The following is a 25,943-nucleotide window of genomic DNA, read 5'->3' as shown; positions in this document are numbered from 1 at the left end:
CATGAATATTTGAGCTGTAATTATTTTATCCAAACAGGTTTGTTCTACTTTAATCACACTGTAACTAGATTTCAAAATATGTGTCTTTAGAAAGCACTCAGGGGGAAAATAGGTATCAAAATCTTATTAATTGTATACACAATAAAAAAAAACAGCTGTATAGAGCAGCGCATGAGGGTAGGGAAAAAAGGGGGGAAATCATACAATTATTTAAAGCATGGAGATTAACTATTTAGACTCCTACAAGCAGGCAAATTAGTAATAGATACTGGTAGTCTCAAATACTTGGTAATAATTAATATAGGATGATGAAATCCATTTAAAAATAAAAAATAATCAAGAAGAGTCTTTTCTAAAAAAGTAAGTCAGCATCATGAGCTAAAAATTAAGGAATAAGACACTCTAAATTTAACAGTAATTTTTAATCAGAGGCTGAAACACCAAACAATATAACTAAGATGGTTTTGCAGTTAGCAATTGATCTGCTGTATATTTGAAAAAAACTTCCAGGGCAAAAGGAAGTATAGCCTTTTGCATTACACTGCAATGAGCAGATTAGTTAAATTAAGTAAGAAATGTAATAAAGCCCATTGTATAACAAGGAATGCCCCATCTCAGGCAGAGAGCTGGTTTGCTCAGTTCTCATATCAAGGTACAGTATTTCTAGAGCACTGATTTTTCATCAGGATGGAATTCATAATGCTACAAAAATGAAGAGGCACAGAATCAGCCCTCTTCTTTTATACGAAGGATTATAAAAGGAATTAAAAAACATGGACATTTTAAGCAGATTTAATTGTTCAGTTGAGATAAAAGATATTAAAAGTACTAAAAATAGGAACTACTTTTTTTTCAACTGACAAAGCATCAGATGTTATTTGTTCTTTCACTCAGCAAACAGAAACCAGTTGTTTGGATGTCACTGTTGGAAAAATCATTGTGTGAAAGTTAAAATGCTTACTGGAAAAGCACAGTTCAATTAAGCATAGTCTGCACAGATCAGTCAGAGAAGGTCATGCTTTACTGACACAGGAGTACTGTGAAGACGTTACTGCCATGACTGATGAAAGGAATTCAGTAGATTTATGATACCCTGATTTGACAGTGCCCTTCCCTCAGAAATTAATGACTACAAGACAGTGCTAGGACATCAGGAGTAAATGAAACTGTTAGTTAAAAATAAGAGCTGGAAAAATACATTTGAAAGCTTTTTTTTTTCCAATGTTTTTGGGGGGAATTATGTAGGTCTAAATCAAACTTCTAGTACACACAAATTATTTGGCTTGGGACAAGGGTACTGACTCCTTTTAAAGGGCAACTAAATTACAGGGAGATTACATTACCCAGAGGAATCAGCAGATGACCAAGTTGACTCTGTTATTTAAGATGCTTAATACAGACCAGCTGGACAACCACTTACCATGGAAAAATAATGTGTTGTCCCACGGTGAAACACAAGATCTTTACTGTGTCTTTGGAAAAACTCAAGCATAAATTAACTGGTGTGTACCTATATTCAGCAGCTTTTTGTACCTACGTTCAGCATCTTTTTAAATGCCTGCCTGGAAGATACAGATGTGTAAAACTTATTTCATAAATTCTTTCAGTGCCCCTAATGGAACAAGAACCTTCTTATATAAATATTAAGCTACCCAATACAACAAGAGCAGATCTAGTACAGAATCTTAAGAATTGCTGATAGCACTTGGAAGGTGTCATCTATGAAATGCAGCAAGTTTTCAGAGTAATTGCTGAACAACTCTATCAGATACACATTAAAAGTTTTTTGTTTCCTCTAACTGAAACTTGTGTTATTAAGTTACATTTAAAAAATGCTGATTTTTCTCCCAGATGAGAATTGGTATAAAGTAATCAGAAAGAAAACCAAGACTGTCAACAACAAAGTCCAACTGGGCCAGAGAATCAGAAATGATGAGTGCAAGAGATAAGCTTGAAACTAGGATAAGGGATAACAAAAGGCTGGATAAAACATACATATCCATAACGATGGGGTATTATCACAATACTCTTAGAATCAATTAAACTTTCATTTGGTTTTTTCCCCTGAACTTTTTCTTCCCTTTATCTGGTCTGAAGGGATTTTATTGTTCATACTTTTGAGATCAGTATTTTCTGCAAAGGAGACAGTCTGCCTTTTCTGGTTCATAAGTTAAGACACCATGGTCCTTGGAGCTTTCAGCCCCACTGTAGATTCTGTACATGCACAGGGATCCTTCCCCAGTGAACTCAAGACTCCAGACCCCAACATGATTTCCTCTGCTTCACAGCACGTCATGTACAAACACTAGCCAGTAGCCTGAGCCCCTACAACTCAGAAAACTGACATTTCCAGAGGGTAAGCTGATCTGACTTGGTTACTGAAACACTGCTGTACATACCAAAAGAACTAGAGCAGATGGAGTGACACCCCTAGCTGATTAGTTTTGAGCAATGGGAAAGGCAGTTCAGGTATGGACGAACACTGGAGCTCATTATCATTTTAACCAAGCCATCTTTATGTAAAGGTTTTAAAACAGAACCAAGTTACCATGGAAACTGATTGAAGCAAAGACTTACTGTAAATTCTTTTCTAGACAATGATAACAGGACTGACAGGTGGGCTGTAAAAGGAAAACGAGTGCAATACAGAGTAAGGCATGTTGACCTGTTTCCCCTTCACAGAAGTGTTGCCATTTATAGTTCTGCTTTATCTCTACATTTTCTATGGTGATATACTGAAAATATTTTAGAAGAAGTTCCCATCTAAATGAACCTTTTATTTTGTCAAAATCATATTCGCAAGGGATTATACAAGAAAAGAGCTAAAGGGCAGGGCACTCCACTTCTTTTCCCAAATTATTCTGTCTTACTAGAACCATCAGGGAGGGAGAGCCATCTCTCAGGAAACACATTTGCATAAAATGCCCTTTCTCACCAATATTTATGTTTTGGTCTTGAAACACGCTCTAGGTACATTTACATCCTAGCACAGTGCTCCCCTTGTACACTCTGAAAGAAAGTAACAGGAATTAAGTGATTTTACTCAAGAAATACCTCTTTTCCCTTTCCCATAAATTTAAAAGTATACCTATTTTCTATAATGTAATAGCAATCCTACTAAAAAAAAAGACTTGTCTCTGTAAATATCTTTCTTAGCCTGATGAATGATGGTAAGAATAACAGAGATTAGAGTACCCAGTGCTCAAAACACAGTGCCAGAGTTTTAAGAAAGGAAATTGGCAGAATGAACAGCAAAGCTTGTACCTTTTCTACTTGGAATAGTCAGCTGGCAGCACAGGTAAAGATTTCAGCATATAAATATGCAATTCTTTTTTTTTTTTAATTCTGTGCTGAGTGTTGCTACCTGCTGTGCTTAATATCAGAATCTGTTATCATTAGAGAAAAATAATGTCTTTTGCAATGTAATATTCTACCAAAAGGAAGGCAGGAGAAGGGGGAGATTCTTGATTTCATCCTGATACTTTTCTAGCCCAAAGTTTTTCTTGGCTCTACCTCCCAGATGAGCTGTGTTTGTACATGGCCTTCTGACACAATCTATAAAACAATTTTTTTCCAAGTTTTAGGAGGTTTGCTGTCATCAACAGACAGGTTTGGTCCCAGTGTACTGGAACCACAACAGACAGTCACCTTTTCCAGCAGGTTTGCCTTGCAGCTAAAAGTAACAGCAGCAGCTGCTTTTGTTGTCAGAAGTAAATATACTTCTCACCTTCAGTCTCTGCCTTTCTCAGCACTGAGGGGGTGGGGACTTGACAGATGGTTCCTGCTATGAAATTGCAGATAAAATGGTATTTGGTGTATGGCATAAATTTCCAGGCAAATAAGAATGTTTTTCATTTAATATCATCCCTGTGAAAAGCTGGATACTTAATAAAATGTGGCATGCTCTAAGGCAACACATCTTACATGTTAAAGTGTATGAGGATGAGCCTCGTGGCAGAGCTCCCTGATAAATGATGCACAAGGCAACTTTTACTTGTCATAAGTGAGTTTTGATGTCTGTGTTTATTATATGTAAAGCTTTTTTGTAATCAGACAAAAGGAAACACAAATCCTAATTCTACTCTTTTTAAGCTAATTACATCTTCTATTCTGTCCACTGTACAATATTTGGGTGTCTGAGCCACAGAAAGCTGCCAGTCCAGGCCCAGCTGTGAGGCACACTTGTGCAGAGGTTTGTGCAGTCCTTAAGACTGGACACTCAAGGATTCCTTGCATTGAAGGTAGAACCATTTAAAGAAATCCATTTTAAATACTTCTATGCTTTTTGTCTTCATTCTGACACAAATCCTACTGGAAAAGGGTCAAAATATATAGCTACTGTCCTTCTCAAGCAAATAAAATTCCTTGCCACTACTGTAAACTCCCAGTTTTAATTCTTTTTCGTATCTGGTTGTATGACAAAAATGTGTTGTTTCAAATAGTCTTCATCAGATTCTACTAAGAGATGTTTATCTTGGACTTACTTAAAGAAGTCAGAGGTTTAGAAGTAAGAATGTTGGTAATAGTTAAGGTCATAACACAGGACTGTAAAATTTTAATTTACAAATTCTCACCCAAAGGCATGATTACTCAAAGCAAAGGTGGGGAAAAGATGCCAAAGAGATGGAAAAGGGATTGTTTGGAACTGGAAAAAGCCAAGATATAAGTTCTGGGAGAAAAAAACAACCGCAACAAAAAGAAACAAAAAACCCATCAAACAAACAAACCCCACAACCCCCCAAAGAACAAAACAAACCAAAACACACCACCAAAAAACATCAAAGAATGATAAACCACAAAACAGAACAGATGAATCTTAGAACCACAGTTCACAAAATTGCCATTTGCAACTTAAGGATATCAGAATTCTTTGAAAATCACTGAACTTTGCAGAGGTGTCTCAGATAGGCACCTTGTAAACTTCAAGACCAGGCCTAAAAGAAATCAAGTCAGTGCTGCAAGTAAACTCATCTGTGACACCTCTGAGCATCAATGGGCACTCTAAAGGTGTTGTTTGGGCTTCCAGAGGACAACTTGACAAACACTTGTATTCTCTGTTTCTCATAAATATGCATTTTCTGTTTTAAGACACACATTATTTCTACATGTTTGTGTTGACACATTTTGTGAAAAAAATGTATATAAATAGGTTTTGTGCATGAAATTAAGTGGTTAGTAGCATAAAATTATGTCAGTATTCATATCTGCAAACTTATTACTTCAGTACTTGACCCCAAGTCTCTAATAGTTCTATCTCCGTTTTCATGGAAGACAGAAAAAAACGCAATGAAACAAGAAGTCTGTCATTTACACATATGTAACTCATGCATTTTTGTCAATGCAGGTTTTTCAATATAGAGTTCACACTGGTTTCATATGTGATGAGGAGACAAGCAAACAGTGGAGAACAGCAGTAGATGCGATGCAGATAAGCAAGAAAGAAAAATTAAGGACGAAAAGACAGAGCTGTTTCTAAAAAATCAGGTAAGGAATTCAGGTGATTCTCTATCAAAGTGTAAAATGTACACATAATTGTGCCAAATAGTTTATCCTGCCCTTCCTAGTATTTCTGAGAATTCCTTCTATATGTGTCTGTATATATATACATATATAGGACATATATACACACACAATACATATAACCCTACTAACCCCCAATCACACAATGAATCTCCTTTTTGAGCAAAATTGCTGTTACTCTCAGTGCAAATACTTATATATTGCTGGTATCCTACAGTTCTTTTAATAAAATCAATTTCCTGTATTTCATTTTATTTCCTTTAAATAAACCATTGTACTAGTTGCTACAGGAAGCCAATTGAGTAGTGGTTGGACAGAGGAGTAAAAGGGAGTTGTGCTGTGTATGCTCCTGTTCCCTCCCAACAGCCCCAAGTTCTCAAACCTTACAATGTCCTGTCCTCAAACCCTTGGGGCATTACAAGCACACTGCAGAAAAGCACCATCTGCTATCACCCACCCCTCCCTTCATACAGGTGACAGGTGGAAAGTTCGTTTAGAGCTTGAGCACACTAAGATTTCCTAAGCATGACCAGAGAGGAGTAGAAATATATTTACCAAAGACCAAATCTGGACAAACAGGGAAGAACAATTAATCCTTTCTTCATCTGCTCTCCTGCTTTGGAGAAAAGTTGCTGCACCACTTATAGTGTCACAATGGGAGCATAAACGTGGTGGAGACTGTATAACCTCCCTAAAACAAACTGGACACTGGGCTCACTGCACATTACCTGATGGAACTGTTCACAACAGAAACATCCTATAAACTTTTTAGTGATACTTACTTTCAGAATAGTCTGAAATTGTATTTTTGTCACAAACAGAAGATGAAAAGAAAACTACAGCTAAACATTAGAAATCTATCTACTTAATCAATACCTCTCCCTTCCACTCACAAAACTAAAGCTAACCTAAGATGCTGGTATAGCAACAGACATGAAGTATTAAGAAATGGTTACTTACAGGGTTTTGCATTCCTAAGTAACACCATCAGCTTATCACACCAATTTAGTATATCCACAAAGCTGAAATTCCTTTAGAGTTTGGCCCTGTCTAAGTACTTTAACTCATCTACAAAATCCTTATTTATGCTAATATTTAGTTTTCAGAGAACAGCATCTAACGCTTCCAGACAGCATGCTTCAGAAGACCGACTCCAAACCTATGGATATTTAAAACTGAAAAAACACATTCTTGAATTCCCAAGAGCTCTAAAGACATGAAAAAATACAAGAGTCCTTAGCCAAGCCTCACAAACTATACAAAACTCATTATTACTGTTAACATATCAATTATGTGCTGCGCAATTCATGATAACACAATACTCTGCTGATAACAACTTTGTGCGTTTGGGAGGACTGCCACACATTGGGACATCCTGCCACTTCCAGGTGTGCTGTTGACTGATGGCTGCTGCATGTTTGCAGAGTATCAGCAAGGATGCCTCCAATGGGAGAAGCAGCATCATACAGCTGGAGTTTTTCTAAGACATGCAATATTCATCAGTTACAAACTTGGGAATGTCACACTGTAAAAGCTACATGATAAAAGACACTGCATGGTGTTACAGCTGATTCCATTTGTCATATGGTATGTTATTATTTTGCATTACCCTAGGGAGGGCAATAAAAGGGAAAGAACAGAACACACTCAAGGCATATAGAAAAACAAGGGCAAATTGCATAGTTCTTAATTATATTAATAAGATCTGTAACTGAAACAGAGATGCAGCTAAATAATGAGTTGAAAGTGCAATACACTACTTTCCAGCTACTGAAAAGCAAAAAACTCTATCAGGAATATTTTAACAGGAAGAAATTGCCAGCCACTACATGTAGAGGTGTAGAGACAACATTAAAGCAGATTTGACTTAAAAGTCAGCAAATGCTATGTGCAATGCTACACATATTCCCAAAATATGGCTTTACATCAAAGATAATTTTACATGGGTAGGCTGGAGAAAACATTTATTCCGTAATCTCTAAATGAGATTCCATAGGCACAGCTATAATAAAACCAATAAATGAACTATTAAAACAATAAAGTGGGAGGCTATTTGCTGAAAACAGTTAAAGTAAAACAATAATTAATTATGTCCATTTGATATCAGGTAAGTGAGCTGTCCCTAGGACCTAAGAAATTTCAAAACAAACAACAACTCCACATTTAAAAAGGCTTTCTCTTTACAAGCAGAATTCACAAGCAGAATTTCTGACTGAAACAAAATCCAGCCCAGTTTAGATCATTCTTTGGGAGCTATTATTCAGTCACCACTGAAATTTTAAATGAGAAATATTGTGATACCAAATACCAGAAACATACAGGCCTGCTAGTTTTAGGAGTAGTTTGGCTCTAAATGCCACAGTCTATTAAATAAGAAATTTTAAGATCTGTTAAAAGAACAGAATATTTTCAAATTATTCATGATAATTGTGCACTATTTCAGATGACATCTTCAAATCTGTCATCTATTCAAGTGTTCCATTTGAGCAGCCAAAAAGTAGATTGCTCCATTTAGCCAGAACTCTAGCAGGATTAAAGCAGATGGACTCTATTAATTCCAAATATTTCCTATTATGGGTTATGCAGTGTGCTTTCGTGTTAGTTTTTACCAGCTATTAGGAAGATTTTTTTTTTTAATAAGTCATTTAAGTGTCTCAATGCCATTTGAAGAAAACAGAAGCTCACAGGTGAGTAAATAGAGGATCATGGCTGTATGGCCCTTGCTAGCTTGTATTCACTACCAAAACCCACTGGGGGCAGTTTACCAGTCTCAAGGTTTGCCACAGCTCTGGTTAACACCTGTAAATACTTGCTGCCCAGTAATGGTAGGAGAGGCCAAGCTGTAATTGCTGTGCAAATTACTGCATCCATTTTCATCTTTCAGCTAATGATAACACCAACTTATGACACATTCTCCAGTGACTTATCAAAATTGATGAAGTTTTCACACATTTATTTCAGTGTATGTGCCATTCATACTTCTGTTCCAGCCATAAAAAAGGCTGGTGGCAGAAATGACTGATGTCACTAAATGAAGGTTATTATTCAGTGAGAGATAAAGAACAAAAGGGAGGGAAAAAGCCAGTTCTCACTACTATACTCAAGGGTGTTCCTTGCTAAGCAAGCAGGAATCTTGAATATGACTTAACAGACAGCTCAAGTTTAAAGACACACTGTTGGAAATAGACTTGCTCAATTACCAAATATTCTTCTGTTATTATCTTCTTTAAAGGAAATCTGTTTATTATTACATGACAGAGCAATATTTGTATATTTTTTGTTCCAAGAATGAATTTAATTCCATATTAATGAAAGATAACTAGTGTTTGACAGAATTAGTGTTTACCTTAGCCTACTACATTGGGAATTCAAAACTAAGTTTTAAATACTTTGATTTCTGCTATTCTGATAAACTCTGTCACCTTGACAACAACCATAAATGAATGCATTAGTTATGATAAATTTTCAGAGCAGCAGTTCTAAATTTGGAATGGAAAGTATCTTTTTAAAATACTTAGTAATTTCTTCTGGAAAGACAGAAATGTTTAATTAAATGTGGGAAATAGAATGTCAGTATGAATTCTTCAGACTAAAATCTTATCATATTTTATCATAGCATGGTTATTATTTCTACTACTATTTTTTACAAAATTTACAAATTATTCAAGTTTCACATTGAAAAACTCAGAAAAACATCAAGAAAATGATAAATGATAAAGTTTGGGAGTTGAAGTCAAGGAAAGAATCATGTTCCAAAGCTTTGTCATGATGAAGTTTTTTCTGCTAGTCCAATTCATTTAGGCACTTACTTTTTTTATTAATTGATCATGACCATACTATAGTATAATATTGATTATCTTACGTGTGTTCACTTTCAATGTGTTCAGTTGGAAATGCTGGTAGGCCAAGAATTTGCTGTGTTTCAGAGGAAGAACAGTCAATTACATTCAGCAAGAAGATCAGAAATAAGGTATTTTTATCCAACCACAGTTTTTAAGTAAGCAAGGTTGACAGGTGGTAATATCTTAAGAGGATTTCAGAGATGACAGAATCTTAAAGATGCAACCTATTCAAGAGTACACTGACCACTATAAAACCATCCTGTCAATTACACACACGTTGCTTTTTAGTGAAAATGCAGCATTTGAAAATTTGGAAAAATGGTTATGTAAATAATAAACTGGTTATATAAATATTAACTGGAATAATAAAATTGCTAGTACAGTCAACTCTGACTTTCACTTCCAGAGGCACTACTAAATCCAATTTTATAAATACACCTCTATTCAAAAACTTGAAAAATAAGCAACTGCTCTGTGTCTTAGAGGTGCCTCAGACCTAGCTAAACACAATTTGTGTATATTTTAGGCCTGCCTTCTTTTGATATATAGTTCAGTTGTCAACTCTTATAACGTTTCTTCTAAAAAGATACTCTGCTGGATATTTGCAGTACATTATGAACAGATGTTATACCCACTCTGCTAATTTGTGTTAGAGTACTTGTCTCTTCACTGGATTATTAAGTGTTGAAACCATGAGTGAACAATAGTATAGTACAGAAAATATTTAGGATTTCATTGCTTTTTCTAAATGAAGTTATTCACAGCTGGTGCTTCCAAATTCTTCCTTAGTCCTCTTCCTTATTTTGCTTCCAAAATGCTTCATCAATGCTTCCTCATTCTAAATCTAAGTCTTATTAAGGCAGCAAAAGCTGACAGACTCTTAAGGTAAACAAATGGAAAAGACTCAAATCCTGATCACTCAGAATGATTTTTTGTAGTTCAGAAGAAACCTCACTATCATTTGAGAGTAAGGGCCACAATATGCCCTTAACAGTCCAGCAATGTTATTTGTTATTTTTAGGGGAAATTTTCAGTAAGCAGATCCCATTTTGCAAGCAAGGCCTTTTAACTGCCATGTGTACAATGCACAAATGGCCAATCCACTCACAAGAACTGAACAGCTCCCTGTGCCCTCATTCCCACAGATGTATCTCTGTGGTTTTTGATATAAAGGAAAACAATTATTTGAAGTAAACAACAGAATCTGAAAAATTAACAAGATGAAAAGTATAGAACAGTGTTTTCTGAGCAAGACTCTGCCACCCTTCTTTATGCCCTCATCTCCAAGAACATTACACCTGATCAAGCTGCATCCTAAAAACAACATTAATTGCCTTCCTGGAACAGACTAGTAAACTGCATGCTCAGATGATCTCTATAATTTCTTATTTTTAAAGCCAGTGACTGCAATAACATCATGCTAGCAACAATTACAGTATAAATCCTACATAACTGTAGAGAAATAAACCTGCACAGCACCTAAGCCTCCATCAAAATGCAATAAAGTGGGAGGTTTTTTTTAAACTGGAAAATGTAACATTGAGCAGGACTGAAAATACCCTTTTGTAACTCCCTGCTTATCCAGCAAAAGACAGTCTGATTTCTAAAAAGTGAGCTAAAATGTAAGAGATATAAATTCCTTTTAGCTGTTTAGAATATTTTTTTTTTGACATTGCAAATGACAGTAAGTGTGATTAATGGTTGCTGATAATTGGAGTTTCATTTGAGCGGTTATTACTTGTCAGTGACAATTAATAGTTCCACAGACCCCCCATTCATTTCACAATATTAAAGAATGATGGCTTGTGGGAATTATGCTAAACTAGCATATTCAATTAGATTTTGAATTTTATAGTATATTGAATAACAGTTTATGGTTTTATAATAGCAGTGATGGTTTATTGTTGCATGGTAATCACTCTCATTACATGTATGCATATCTGGAGATTTACAATTTCTATACCCATTAAAATTACTCAATTACATGTTAACATTTCTTTAAAGCTACACAGTGCTTTGGTCTTTATCAGTAAAGATAATTTTTAATGACAGTTACATTGTTTTTTTCCCAGTATTTGATGGGAAAGATGCAATGTTTAAGGGATGCAAAAGCAGCTCATGCTCCTTGGTACCAAGCACCAGCTGGACTGACACCTGGGATGGCCACCCAGCTGCAAGTGTCCTGCTACAGCTGGCTGGGCTGTACATAGCAGGCACTCATTGTGTCATCTGATCACTCCCCAGAATGGTAGGAAGAGAGGAGGGAAACCTTCAGTAAAGGGAAAGATACAGTTTTTGGAGAATCACCTCCAAACTTGAGAAGTATCCTCACCTTTGGCCTTTTCTCCAGTAAAGAAAACTGCAAAACTTCCTGCAGTCTGAAGAGGGAAAAAGCCAAAAAATAACCACAAAGCACTTCAACAGGAAGGGAGAAGGAATCATTACTGGCAGAGAGAAGCCCATGACAGAGAAAGAGCTATGTAAAATAAAGTTGACAGAAAATGTTATCTGGATCAGGACAAAATGGTGCAGAGAGTTTAATGTGAGAGACTGGAAAGAGTATTTTTTTTTTAATGTGACAACATAAAATTTAATAGAACAATTTTTAAAGTTTCTTAACTGAGAAAGCAGTTAAGTTTCTTAACTGAGAAAGCAGCAGGCTCTGAGGTTTAACATGCTCATAAGATAAATCTTAAAAATGTAAGTATACTAATAAAAATCCTGCCACTCAGGAAGCCAGTGCATTTCTAACACAGACATCTATATTGTCAGGATGATGACATCTATGATGTCACAGATTATTCAATAAAGTTTAATAAAGTGGGAAAAGGGACAAAGTGGAGAAAGAGCTTTATAAAGTTAAGGCACCTACTGATTTCATTTGCATGAGTGCTTTGGTGTAGGAATTTTCTTGACTTCAATTTTCTGATGCAGAGAATACCAACTGTATGAGAATACTGTAAATAAATGTTTTTTCTGCTTTGACTCTTATTTCAACATGCTCCTAAAGCCTACTGATAATTTTACTTTTCTACTTTACTCTTAGAAAAATTATCTAATATACCTCCCAAATAAAGAACATTCAACTAATTCAGTCTTGTAATTTTCTTCCAAACAAGGAAGTTATCCTAGTGTAATACAAGGTAAGATGAGAACCTATCTCACAAAGCACTGAATTATTTTAGCAAGCTAATTTTTTTTTTATTAAATTTATCCCTAAATTAAGGGAAGAGTCAACAGTAAAAATTATTTATGATAATTCTAGCAAAATTCCAAGTCAAAACTGCCACCCATTACACATTCTATTTTATGGAATAATTCTCCACCCAGCAGTGAACATTTCCAAGTCAATGCTAAACTCGGAATGAAGTCAATGAGAACAGGATCAAGACCTTTCTTATTACTATTTGATTAGTTTGTACAGGTTTGCAAAGGCAGAAAATTACTGTTGGTGATAGGGGAACCTCCAATTATGTACTTGTTTGTTTTACTGGAAAAATCATAATATGAAAGTTTGGTTGATTATAGAGATATATGTAAAACCTCTCTGACTTACTTGACATGTGGCCTTTGGACCATCTGTTCAGAAATATTTTTTCTTATGTTTTCAAGATACTACTATTAGTTATTTGTTGTATATTAGCACTTCACAGCTCTAATTAGCATTTGTTCTACTTTGGCAGAGACTCTATAGACCAGGTGAAACCAAGTGCAGAATAAGTTGGGACTAAAAAAACTAACCAGCTTTGCAATTCCCAAAGTAAATTTTGGCTAAGTGTAGATTAGGTGGCTTTTTAGACCAGTTGTTTTTCTTATAATTTCTTTTCAATTCCCAATGCTATCTGGAAAATGAAATTTAAGGAAAAAAAAAGAAGACATTAAATTCAATTATGACGTAAAACATCATGACTAAGGAGAACGAAGTACATGGCACACATATCAGTAATCTGATGGAACAGGACAAGGGAGTTCAAAAAAGCAATTCAGTTCTATTCTTTGATCCAATTTAATGAAACTTTAATCTTTCTATTGTAAAACACAAATTCAGGCATTGCAATGCCTGTAGATACAATTCTAATGTCTTATTCAGACAAATCATTTTTGCTGGTCAGTAACTCTCAGGTTTGATAATATCAACAAAGAGAGTCCTATAAAATGTGTCCCATTTCCAACGCTGAATTTATCAGGTGGGCCTTCCTTAAGAACTTCTGGCAACATCATATAATGCATATCAGTAATTCAATTACTATTTTAATATATAGTATTTTATTTATTAACACAAAAGGGAACTAGATATTTCCTTAAAGTAAACTCCAGAGTGTAGATTCCCAGTTTCTGTGTGCCTTGCTCCTTCTCAAGTACCCAACAGTTTTAGTATGTCTTGGCCCATAAGATAATTCAAATATGCATATATTCAATAGTATAAAATTCATCAGAACATGTAGGCAAAAATTTAGAAGCTGAAACATGCATTTTCTGCTTTGAAGAATTGTTTGTTGTTTTGTTTTTTACTATGAATAGCACCTGTCAGTATTGAGCATAGCAAAGCCAAGCAAGAACATAAGCTGGAAGCAGAAAAGATGAACAGGCCACACAAATACTATTTTATTCAAATGAAATTGAGGTTGTCTGAGTATGTTTTATAAACTTGGACAAAACATCTGCTAGAAAAGCTTTCACTAAACCATCAGCTTCTACATCTTTTCAGAGGATATATATTCTAGTGGCTTTGTCCAGAAAACTAATTATATTACTATGAAGTGAAATGGGAAAGAATTCCCCCACATGCTCTGGAAGACTACAACATCAGAGATAAAGATTATCTTAACCATTACTCTAAAACCTATGCATTTTTTAGAATTTGTGGGGTTTTTGCTTTTTTACTAGTCATAAGAATTATAATGAATGTAGCGCTGGAGATTTTGACCTAATAGAAGAAACCAAAAATTTAACAATATACTGCTGCTGTGTTTATGCTTACAGTTCGTAGCTTCATTCCTGAACTTCAGAAGAAGCAAGATTCTTTAGCCTACACTGTTGGTGTAAAAATTCTCTCTCCCCTACTTCTGCCTTGCAAATAAAAAAAAGCCCCAACAACTTCAAAAAGAGTTTGGCTACAATTTTCAATAGAAGGCTCATTAATATTTGCTGTCATTTCACAGCAGGAAAGACCACACAATTATATTACGTTTTCAACTGCTGCTATATTAACATCATTGCTATGCTTATCAGGTGCATGAGTTTCACACATAAGCCTTCTCAGATTCGTTCTTCTTACTTTCTATAACTTATGTTCAATAAGCAGACAAAAGTTTCTCTGAGCTATTCTACAGGAGGTAATTGTTCTACACTCTCTGCAGTTTCCTCTCCAGCACTTAACATACATCACTTGCTAAGTGTTTATTAATTAGTGCACTTGCAGTTCAGTCTCTTAATGAGTGAAATTAGATTTTGTGGCTTTAACCTAGAAGAACATGGACTGAAAACACACACGTATATAAACAGGTCAAATTACTTCCTTGGCACATGGGAGAGGGAGTTGTAGACTTGACTTTTATTGCAGGTGGCACTTGACTTGATGTTCACTGATTGTATCAATGACTAGAACGATCGCACCAAACACTGGCAAGTATGCCCTCTCCTCTCATGGAAAAACTATTTCTCCACTCCTACAAGGGGCTGTACCTCCGACAGTAAATGAGTCAATAATTAATCAATCACTCATTTGAATTCTGCTTACATTTGCCTGAAACTGACAGTCTTGGTGAGAGACAACTAACCAGTCTTGGAACACTGTCAGTGCTAGGAATGTACCACTTGAGTTCATTCATTTGGAAAGTTGAAGACTACATTGTTATCATTCCCCAGACTTGATTCAATAGCTCCTATTTACATGCACACACTGAAGAGAACAATTGTGGTTTCACCATTTTTACTAGAAATATTGCTGACACCTATGTGCATTAATCAAATTATGCCCAGAAACCTTGGAAACCACGATAAACACAACTGTTTGGAAATGTTCCAGCAAACAGATTTTTTCAAGATCTGTTTCCATAAACCAGAAGTATTTTCCTGACGTGTTTTGTATTTTATGAATTTTCACTGAATGGAAGTCACATTGATAGGATCACTGTCTGGGCTTGTGACAGGTTGCTCCAGGAGATACAGAAATGTTTCAGATCTTTTTAGTTCTGAGCAAATATGATGTTTTGAGAAAAAATGGGATTAATTCATGCAAAATGGAAATATTTTAATAAGCTTTTTAAGGCATATTATTCCCCTTTTTCGTATCTGGTTCCCAAAGTAATATTGAGAATGACCTCTAAGAAGTACTTCAAATTTTGGGCTCTAGTAATGGCCACTTAAAGCCTTTATAATTCTGCAGGTAACTGCAGCTATATCATCATACAAACAAAAGAAAAAATCCCATCCCAAACACAAGAAGTTACAGATGCTTTTTCAGATACAGAATTAGTGCAACTTTCAAGAAATAATTTTTGCCCAAATTTTTTGTCAGCTTTGTTAAGTTTACCTGATATGCCTATGTCAGTTACAAATTGTGTCTACAAGAGCAGATTTTATCTTATGATTTGTATGACTATCAGTAGAGATAAAAACCCAGGAGAATAAAAGGCTTTTTATTCATGCTAGATAGGGAGCTTAATTAGCAGTAATTTAATTCTGAGAACAACTCTCACTTTATCTCCCTTATTTCACCAAAGAGCTACTGCTGAGATACTTTGCCATATTTTTTCCTTCCAATAGGAAGAAATGCACCTTGAGTTGTCCCTCTTCTCATTTTTATCACAAAGAATTTGTATTAAGTATTTACAGTGTTCCAAGATTAAAACAAAATAAACAAAGAAGAAAAATAAAACCACCCCCAAACAAAACAAAACACCACAAAAACAAACAACCAAAGCCACTAGAACCTCGTCTATAATTCATTGAGATTTGACTTTGATGAGGGTTCTTCCAGTTGAATTCACAAGGACACAAGGTGGCCCAAAGTTTTTATGGAATTTTTTAGCCAGCTGGAATAAAAATAGCTGCTTTTTTAATATTTTTCCTTTTTTTTAAAGCAAAGTTCTTCATCTTCTCTAATTCTAAGCTGCAAATACCAGGAGGAGAACTGCACAGTAATTTATGAGTACCCAGAAACAATGAGTTTGCCGTATGGTTCTTCTGTAGGGAGTTACACTTCTGAGTTTCAGCTATGCAATATTTCAGAGTGAAGTGAACTTCATCACTGGAAGATGTCTTACAGAGGAGATCCCCCCTCAGCTACTTCTTGCAGAAATAGGCATCCTAGGCAAAGTATGTGTAAACTTTGGGCTACTGTCTGGCAGTTCAACAAGAAAGACAGAATACCTGTTAAATGTGCATTACTCAGATTCACCACTTTGAAATTAGTCATTTAAGGTTGGCTCTATTCAGTTCTTTCAGCCTATAAAAAACTGACAGATGGGGAAGCTGCACTACAGTTCAACAGAATAACACATTAGCTTCTAGAATTCTTCTACCTACATGCTCTGCCTGGCATCCCACTTCCTTGGAGGCCTGAATAGATTTGAATTGCTACCACACTAAAAAGCATAGCATTACATTCTATCAAATTGGCTGGTGGTCTCTGATTATTTCCTCTTGGAAGCAAGATTTAGAAAAGTCGTTTAATACAAACATTTACTTGTAAGAAGGCTCTCCTCATTATAAACCTCTCCTGTAAACACTATCAGATGGAATTTTTTTCATATTTTTCTACTGCAGCTATTTCTACTGCAGAACTCTGACGTTCTCTGAAATTTATTTCAGCCACTCTGCATGACTAAGACATTTTGTAAACTCAGAGCGTGAATATAGATTCAGATAATGTGATAAATTATGCAGAACATAATTGATGAGGAAATGGTTAAATGGGAAAAAAGGAACTGCAAAGTGAGTAAATTTGCATCAAATTCTAAACATTTTTATTGTCTATTATCATTTTGATTAATCAGTACAAGTATGCTTTGTTTCTTTTATTTCTCTGAAGGGAAGCAAGCAGACTATATTTCTTGGTAGCCTTCTTTTATTTTTAATTTACAATTAGAGTCTCTACTCTTAAATTGTAGGACTTGCTTTTCTAGAACATTTATAAAGATTTAGCTTCCTAAGTACTTGAAGTTATTGGCTATAAAAAACTTCATATATTTCCACCAAGAAAGAGAAGCACAACGCATGCAGACTTTGTATCCCTCTGAATTAGAGCAAAGTGGCACTGAAATTTTCAGTAAAAGTAGTTGGTTTTGTTTAGAGAGTACTATTTCATCACTATTTCTGGTTAGAAACATTTCTGACTTTTAGCGTGGAAATGTAGCATTTGAGTTGGAAAGTCATTCTTTGGTAAGAATGTTTTCTGAGAGAAAATAACATACTTAAAATAAAATACTTAAACTGCATGTCAATATTTTTTCAAATGAGAAACAGCAGCAAAGGCATATGGGAATTTTGGGGGTTTTTTCAACTTTCTTTCAAAATGAATCTTAGTGGTAAAGCTGTATCATGTAAGACAGTGCTTCCCCAGAAGATGTCAAGGTATTTAAAAGACGTGTAGATGCTCTTTGGGACAGAGTTTATTGGTGGACTTGGCAGTGCTGGGTTAATGACTGGACTTGATGTTCTTAGAGGTATTTTCCAACCTAAATCCAGGATTCTAAGATATAGCTCTTGCCATAAAAAATTTCTATATTTCAAAAAGTAACAATCAGAAATAAATTATGTCTGCAAAAGGCTTCTCTATTGGTATTTTACTTGGAAAGCAATGGAAAAATCTAAAATTTCAAGACACAACAGTGTCTTTAATGGTCTACATTGCTTTTTTATTCAGACAGAAAAGTCTTCATCAGCAAATTTGTTAGTAATAACTCTAATAGCTCTCTAGGAATTCATTATACCAATAAACTATTTGTTAAATGAAATCATGTCAAATTACTGAAAAAAATTCTCAAATGAGGGTTAAAGGCTGAGACTTCCAAAGGAAATCAGTTTTCAGTTATTACCTGCTTTATGGTGTATGGGTGCTATATGTGTAGGTTTTTGCTTCTTTAAAAAAAATTTAAGACTGTGTTGCATAAATTCCTTATTGTGCCTCATTATGCTGTATACTTGACTTGCAAATTGAATTCTCTGTGAAAGAACTTGATAATTGTTGTTCATGAGCTCTGTAATAAAACAGATTGGGATTTTTTTCCTATGATCCAACAATTTTCAATAGAATAGGTCCTTTATAAGACATATTTTAACACTCCTGTAGATTAATAATGTGTTAGCAGAAAAAGACAGGTTAAGCCTTGCTCAGTTATCCCTCCATTCCAATTACACTGTGACATTAAATCTTTGACATTTAATAACAAAGACCATTTCACCCATGGCTGCCTCAACTGCAGACAATTTATGAAACAGCATCCCCTCCTAAGAAACTATTCTAAAAGGTGGCCTTCTCACATGCTGATATGTCTAACTGCCCATGTAAATTAAATAAGTATGTAAAATTGGTCATCTTACACTTACCTCATGGTTTTGACTACAGAAAGAGGGGTTAAAGAGCTGGCATAAATTTTTTTTGTAAGTGCAGTAGTGTTAATGGACCAAAATAAGAAAGAAGCAGGGTACAAATGAAAGTATTTGCATGTACGTATGTCTTATTTCTTTATAGTCTTTCACATTTTTAATTTAATTTACAGGTTTAAAAATCTTCAACTGTTTTTCAAAAACCTGCCATTAAACAACAATTTAGTGACACTACTAAATAAGCCTCTGAATTAAAACTAGTCTTGTCTCCTCAAGGCGAACTGAGTGACAAGGTGTAGGACCAGCTGAAGATGCTTTCCAGGACAAGCATACACACTCCTTATCACAGACTATAGGCAAAGAAATCTCAGCTAGCTGCTCATCTGGCTCCAAAAGTCAAAGATTCAGAGTTTGGTCTGAAATAATTAGCTTTGTTGAAGAGCAACTGGCCTCAGGGTTTGGACTAGAACCTCCATGCATGACCAAGCAAAAATATACTAATGCATCAGCTGACTTGAGGATTGTCTTGAGGATTTTTGCAGCAAGTTCCACTACATGGTGGTGTAAAACAATACCCAAACCATTTCAATTATCTTCTGCCTCTAAAATAACAAGTATATTAAGTCAGGTGTATATAAGACTATCATTTTCATCTTTTCCTGAGAGAATTCAGAGAGAATATTGTGCAAGAAAAGCATTTTTGGCAAATACTATTCCCCCTGCAAAATGTTACAATTTTCTACCACCATGCACCCTAAAGAAAAACTGGACATAAGGTGCACTAAGTGTTGTTGAGTGCTTGCAGAAAATCTCACTTTGACCGCATTCAACTACTCTGGTTCTAGATGATGAACATAATGTGAGAGAGGTTTCCCTGTGTGAAGGGGGCATCAACAATGCCAAGAAACAGGCTGGAAAAGGCTAGACTTGTATACAGCAAGGGTACACATTTCAAGAGTTAATTTAAATTTATATTTTGCTTGAATACCTAGATAGTAAAACAGACTCTTGAAAGTATTGCAGTGCACATTTCTCTAGTCCTTTCTCATAGATTAACTGTTTCCCTTCCTACAGCAGTAGGACTTGCCATGGGTTTACTGTTTCCATAAATATTGATCAGTGGTTTCTCACCTGCAGAGGAAGGTGCAATGGTCTCCTTTCCAACAGCCTTCAGCTGTGCAAAACAGTTATTTATCACATGCAGGAGGGCCTGCTAGTGTGGAACTGGCAGGCAGCTACAAGTGTTGGAAGTCCCACTGACTTTTTCCTTTGAAAACATGTTCCTTAAAGCTCCAAATGAGGAAATCATAATAATAATTATCAAATGCTTCAAAATAATGCTAAACTGAGTTCTGAGGCTATGATGATACAGAAATAATTCACTATAAACATACATCCCTGATCCTCATATGGGAAGTTGGAAAATATTTATGATGAAGTACAATTAAAGTCTGATTCACTGCATTAAAGCTGATGAGGGTTCTACCCCTAACTTCCATGGCAGCAGTTCATAAAAATGTATTTACGGGGGAAAGCAAAAGTAATTAATATGTATGACTGCATGAATTCTTATATATACAGATATTATAGCTCAATACATTCCTGTTTTCCAAAGTCAATGCATCTGAAAAAAAGGCAACAATTTTGTCCTGTGTCTAATTTATTGTTCTTATCTTATTACAATATATTTTAATAATGTGTCTTCATGTTTCCCATAAGCTTTTTTTAATGTCTAAAAATGTCTTCAAGCTCTTCTATTTCTGCTATGAGTTAAATTTCTATATACATTATGGCCAAGTTTCTGCTAAAAAAACCAACAAAACTTATCTGTGAAACAGGAATCGAATTTCCTTACTCTACTTAAATGCCAGCAGTAATTACAACACAGGACTTTGTCTCATGCAATTTTTTTCACTTTTTAAACCAAGAATTAGAAGTTTCAAATTCAAATGAACGTATTATTTGGTTTATTTGAAAATGCAGAGTCAGATCCAATTAAACACAACTAACTTCAAAAACTGCCACCACTTCTGAGGGTGAATCATATTCCTGCCAGCAATGGGAGAGTCTCTCCAAAGTCTCTCACCAGCCACAAACATCATTCAGCCCAGAGGGACCAGTTCTGCTGAGCTCCTAAATGCTGACATTGTCCAGTTAGTGTGGCTGCGGGTTATCTGTGCAAATGAAGCACAAGGGCTGTTCATCTCTATAAAGTTTCTTGGGCTTAAATGAGCAGAGGAACTGAAGGACCAGTGAACTGTAACTTGTATGGGACTGATGAACTCTGAGAAGGGAGGCAAGAGATGGCAACTAACTACTCCAATACAGAAATGGTGATCATAGAGCAGTTCTGTACCTTTAAACAGCATTAATTTTTTGTTTCTACAAAGACAGAATTGACAAATCCAACTCCTAAAAATACAACAGCACAGTCAGCTGGAGGATCCTGACAGAATATGCCAAGAACTAAATAAGAATTTACATAAATGTAGCAATTAATGTATAAAAGCTACTTGTAGATCATAAATAAGTCAGTAATTAATGACATCTTGGTTTCCTTACAAGCTCCAACACTTTAAGACAGACCTTGTACTGAAGCAAAGTAGCTATTTTAGAATTTTTTTGCATTCAGGGTCCTCCAGAGAAAAGATTCAACAGGATAGTCCTGCAGAATATCTCACTAAGAAATCTTTTCTGTGATGCAACTGTAGTGCTATCTTGGCTTGTCTAACTGGACAGTTAGAACTTGAGAACTGAAGAAATAATTTGTCTCTATAGGTCATCTCCATGTGCTTATTGCCTGGAATTCTGCATTAAGATGTACAACTTTTTATATGTCATTTTAAATCAGCCTGCAGCAGGTATACAGTTATTTGAAGCTATATTCCAAACATTCAATTGAACAGAACCACACAGTCACAGAAAACCCATTCTGTCACCTAGACTGTCTATCCATTGAATAACTGGCCTAACCTGCCTCTCTGAGTGCTATGCTGAATTTTCCAGCTTTTATACTTAAGTACATTTCTTCAGATGCATAAAAGAACCGCTTGTTCTTCTGTAAAATCTGTTTCCTTTCATCTGAGAACTAAATAAAATATCTGGAAGTATGTGTAGGGAACAGAATGAGGAGAAGTGAATTTTGGCTATTTCTATGTTGAAGGAAACAGATATAGTAAAGAAGACTTCAAGGGCCCTAAAACCATAAAGATCCTTGCTTATGAGGTGAAAGGTGGAAAATTAAAAATTTCAGAGTAACATTTACAGACAGGAAGATTTTAATCAGCCTGAAAACAGATGATTCTTCACCACTAAGTACTGTCTCCATAATAGCTGTAGTTCCATAACTATAATTAATCAGTAGCAGAACATATGCTGTTAAACCAACTACAATTTCTGAAAAAATGTAACATATTCAAAACACCATCTAATTTCACTAATCTCTATTTTTACAATATGCTCTAATAGGATTTAATGCTAGTAGTCTTTCAAGAAACAGATTTATCTAGGGAGTCAAGGCTAAAATATATTATTAACATGGATAAAAAGTTTTACATTCAGAAAGAAAAACCATGGCATATATCTGATTGTTTGATAAAAAATGTTTAAAAAAATCACATCAAGGTGAAGAGGAAAGTTTTGAAAGGATCTATACCAACAAACTACAAAAAACACTGATGTGTTGCTCAGTGATCCTCAGTAAAGCTGAGCAAGAAGTTTCAGACAAATTATAAATTTAATTCTAACTGTGTGTCCACTCCTGGATTGTAAGATAAAAATCATCTAATTGTTTTCTCAAGCAAATCAGAACTACTGATATGTCAGCTCCATGACTGTCAGCCTCCCTGCCCAACAAACATCTATGAGTTGCTCTAGTGAGGGCAACTCACTAGCTGGATGTCAGACAAACTGTTGAAAAATATTTTCACTTCTCTCACCTACCTTTATTTGCTCTTACCTCCTTTCCTTCCAGATATCACCATATCCACTATGGTAATGACTATTTTAAAGCACTGTCTCTCCTTTTGTCTGTTAATACTCATTTCACTTGGAAGGGGGTAACTTCATTCCATATTCCAGTTCCACCTTCTGCCCTCTGTGACTGTGCGATTATTTAAAAGTAAAAAGCTAAGAGGGATGCAAGTATTTTTAAAATCCAGTCTGTCATGCCTACACGCCTTCTCCAACAAATATCAGTCCTATCTCAAAGGTTAAAACTTTCTATTTTGTTGGGAATAAAAGCATTTAATCTGAACACATTCTCTTCTTCAGATGTCCACTTACAGCTGTGAAAAATTATTTTTATATAGCTTTATTTTTCAGCTATTTCACTGCTTTTAGCTCACAGAAAGAAAAAAAAGGTGTATTCATTTGTCATCTGTATTTCAAATATCCTGCAGAAGTGTACTAGATAAAAAACTGAGCAAAAAAAAAAAAAAAAACCTATGGTTTATATAAGTTCTTAAGAGCTGATTTTTCAATTAAGCAATTGCCAGAGCAAGCCATATCCAAGTACTCTACGACAAACACAAGAAACTTAGTCTTGGACCAAGAGACTGAGACTTAGACACATTTCCACCTATAGTAAACATTAGCATTTCCATTCCTCCCTTCAAAGGGTGTAAAGAATGGCATTGTCACAGAACCAATTTTTCCATTATACCCTGGGAAAAAATGAAAAATTATGAAACAGAAGAATGCTTCTGTGAGATTGCTAATGTACAAGTGACTTGTGCTACAAAGACATAGGAAATTTTCATAACTGCCATTTGAGGAAGGGCAATGACACTGATTATTCTATCACAGACTAATCTGCACCTTGATGTGAAATTATGTTCCGGTGTGATAACCTGTGACCCCTAACAAGGATCGGACAGATGTGTCACAGCTGGTTACTACCTGAAAGCAGAAGGTACCTGTGTACCAAGTGACTGCTGTGTGGATGCAGGTGTGTTTGTAAAGCTGCACTGCTGCAGAAGATGCAAAAACATTGTAGCTGCCTGGCAGAACAGAAGCATTACAGTCATATCAGTGTGGCCATGCTTCCAAAATAGTGTTTAACAAACTTCTTTTTCCTTTTTCTCCTTCCTGCTTAGGCCCATCTGATGTGAGGTATAGTCATGAGTTGAGCATATTACTGAGTGTGGGTAACACACAGAAAACAGAAGGCTGGGTCTTCCCCAGGCAGCCTGAGCTCATTCTGCCCATGCTCTTAGGGGGCTGGATACAAAGTCTGTCCTGCTCACACAATGCTCTGCTCTGGCTGTGCTTTGCTGCATCTGCTTGAGCACAGGCCCTTCAGGTGAGCTGCCACCAGCTCCACTCCCTCCATGACCCAGGAATGTCTATTTTAAGAGACTAGAAGAAAATTTAAAAATCAAAGAAGAAGGAAGGAGAGAGTACTGATAAGCTTGGTCTTCAAGAAGTTGGCAAGGACACAAGAGAGAACAAGAAGAAAAAAAAAAGCTTCAGTAACAGGGGAGAGAAGAAATTATGGAAACTGTCCTGTCATGACAGGTCAGAAAAAAAGCTAGCAGCAGACCCAGAAATAAAAACTGATAGTGAAGCATGAGAAAGGGCAAATGAACTTTGCTTTGCAATGTGAGTGGGATGATGATAGGACATAGCAGAAGTGCAAGGAAAATAGCTGGATAATGAACCTAAGTAAGGGATGAATGATGAAGTGTTGGGAAGCTGGATATCATTGCTCTTTATTACAGTGTTGTAATTGAATAAGATGTCAATCTCATGTGTGTAAGGCAGTGTTTCCTAAAGCATGAGTTGGGCATGACACCCTTGGAGGATTGTGTGGATGCTTTGTACTGCACACCCTAGATAGAACCTCCTGCAGCCCTCAGGACGTTTCATTCATAGAAGCAACTCTGCTTTTAATCTGGGTCACCTTTAACAGCAACCCCTCTCAATTCTCATTTCTCACTCAATTGGTGTCCTTCCATAAGTCTTCTCTTGTTCTGCTGCTGTGACTGCAATTCACAGAACACTGGATTATGCTATAGTTACCCATGTCTATTTGGACATGCATTTTAATGGATAGTCTGGATATAGCACCAGGTTAAATTCAGGGACACACTAACTGAATGTGAAGCATAACACAGAAAAGACAACATTCAAATGAGAGTTTGCGTGCTAACACTGCAAGCGTATGCAATTCAAGAAACACATCTACCTTACACTTTGTTCCTCTCGAGGATAAATAGGCCTGACTCACTATTTGCTGATTGGACACCACCAGCACCATCTCAGGTGGATGAGCTTGGTAAACTACAGCTACTTCGATAGAAGAGACCTCACCCATCTGTTGGAAGAACAACAGGTCCTGAGTCAAGAGGCTCCCCGCACATTTCCTGTTCCATGGTGCTTATACAGGGTTTGCACTTATTCATTGATTGAGCAGCAAAGAATATTTTTTCTGTTTTCTGAGGCTTCTATGCCTCCATATGCTGCACTCAGACTTGCACCATAGGAAATTTCAAATCCCTGAAATCCTAGCTAGATATGGAGGGAAGTCATCAGACACAGAGGCTCATATCATTCTCAGCTTCCCAATGGTCTGTAACTTCATCCATTTTCAGGCCAGGGAAAGGGCCAAATAAGATCAAAGAGTGCCCAACAGCAGATTCATACAGGCTGCACTCACTGCCTTTTGCTGCCATGCAGTGTAAATAGAGCATTCACCCAAGGAATAAGAACCATCTTTCAATCGGTGCCTTAAGAATATATAAGTGTAAAATTTTTCTAGGCAAAGCTATTCCAGTTTTGGGTCTCTAGTGACACATGAGGCAGAGATATCAGCTAGGTGAAACAGAAGCAAAAGCAAAGATGTTCTTAATGATACACAAAATTCTAATTAAAATGTCTCAGCAAGCATTGAAATTTTTTACCACTGTTATTGTGACATGCATACTGAATTCAAAGTCTAATCAGTGCTAATCTGTTCCAATGCTTGCAATATCAGCAACATCATTGCAGACCACAAGTAGAATTACACAAATAATGAGGACAACTCAG

At 35.9% G+C, this 25,943-nt stretch overlaps 1 protein-coding gene across 5 annotated transcripts in view; it reads left to right on the top strand.

Moving 5' to 3' along the window:
* B3GALT1 (beta-1,3-galactosyltransferase 1) overlaps positions 1-25,943 on the top strand; it is a 173,922-nt gene that overhangs the window by 72,483 nt on the left and 75,496 nt on the right. For all 5 annotated transcript variants that reach the window (XM_066553349.1, XM_066553345.1, XM_066553344.1 and 2 more), the window contains exon 2: positions 5,345-5,484. The gene's annotated coding sequence lies outside the window, so the exon portion shown is untranslated. The remainder of the gene's footprint in view (positions 1-5,344; positions 5,485-25,943) is intronic.

Source organism: Molothrus aeneus, chromosome 7 (genome assembly GCF_037042795.1).
Source record: "Molothrus aeneus isolate 106 chromosome 7, BPBGC_Maene_1.0, whole genome shotgun sequence".
NCBI lineage: Eukaryota > Metazoa > Chordata > Aves > Passeriformes > Icteridae > Molothrus > Molothrus aeneus.
This window is presented reverse-complemented; position numbering and strand designations above follow the sequence as displayed.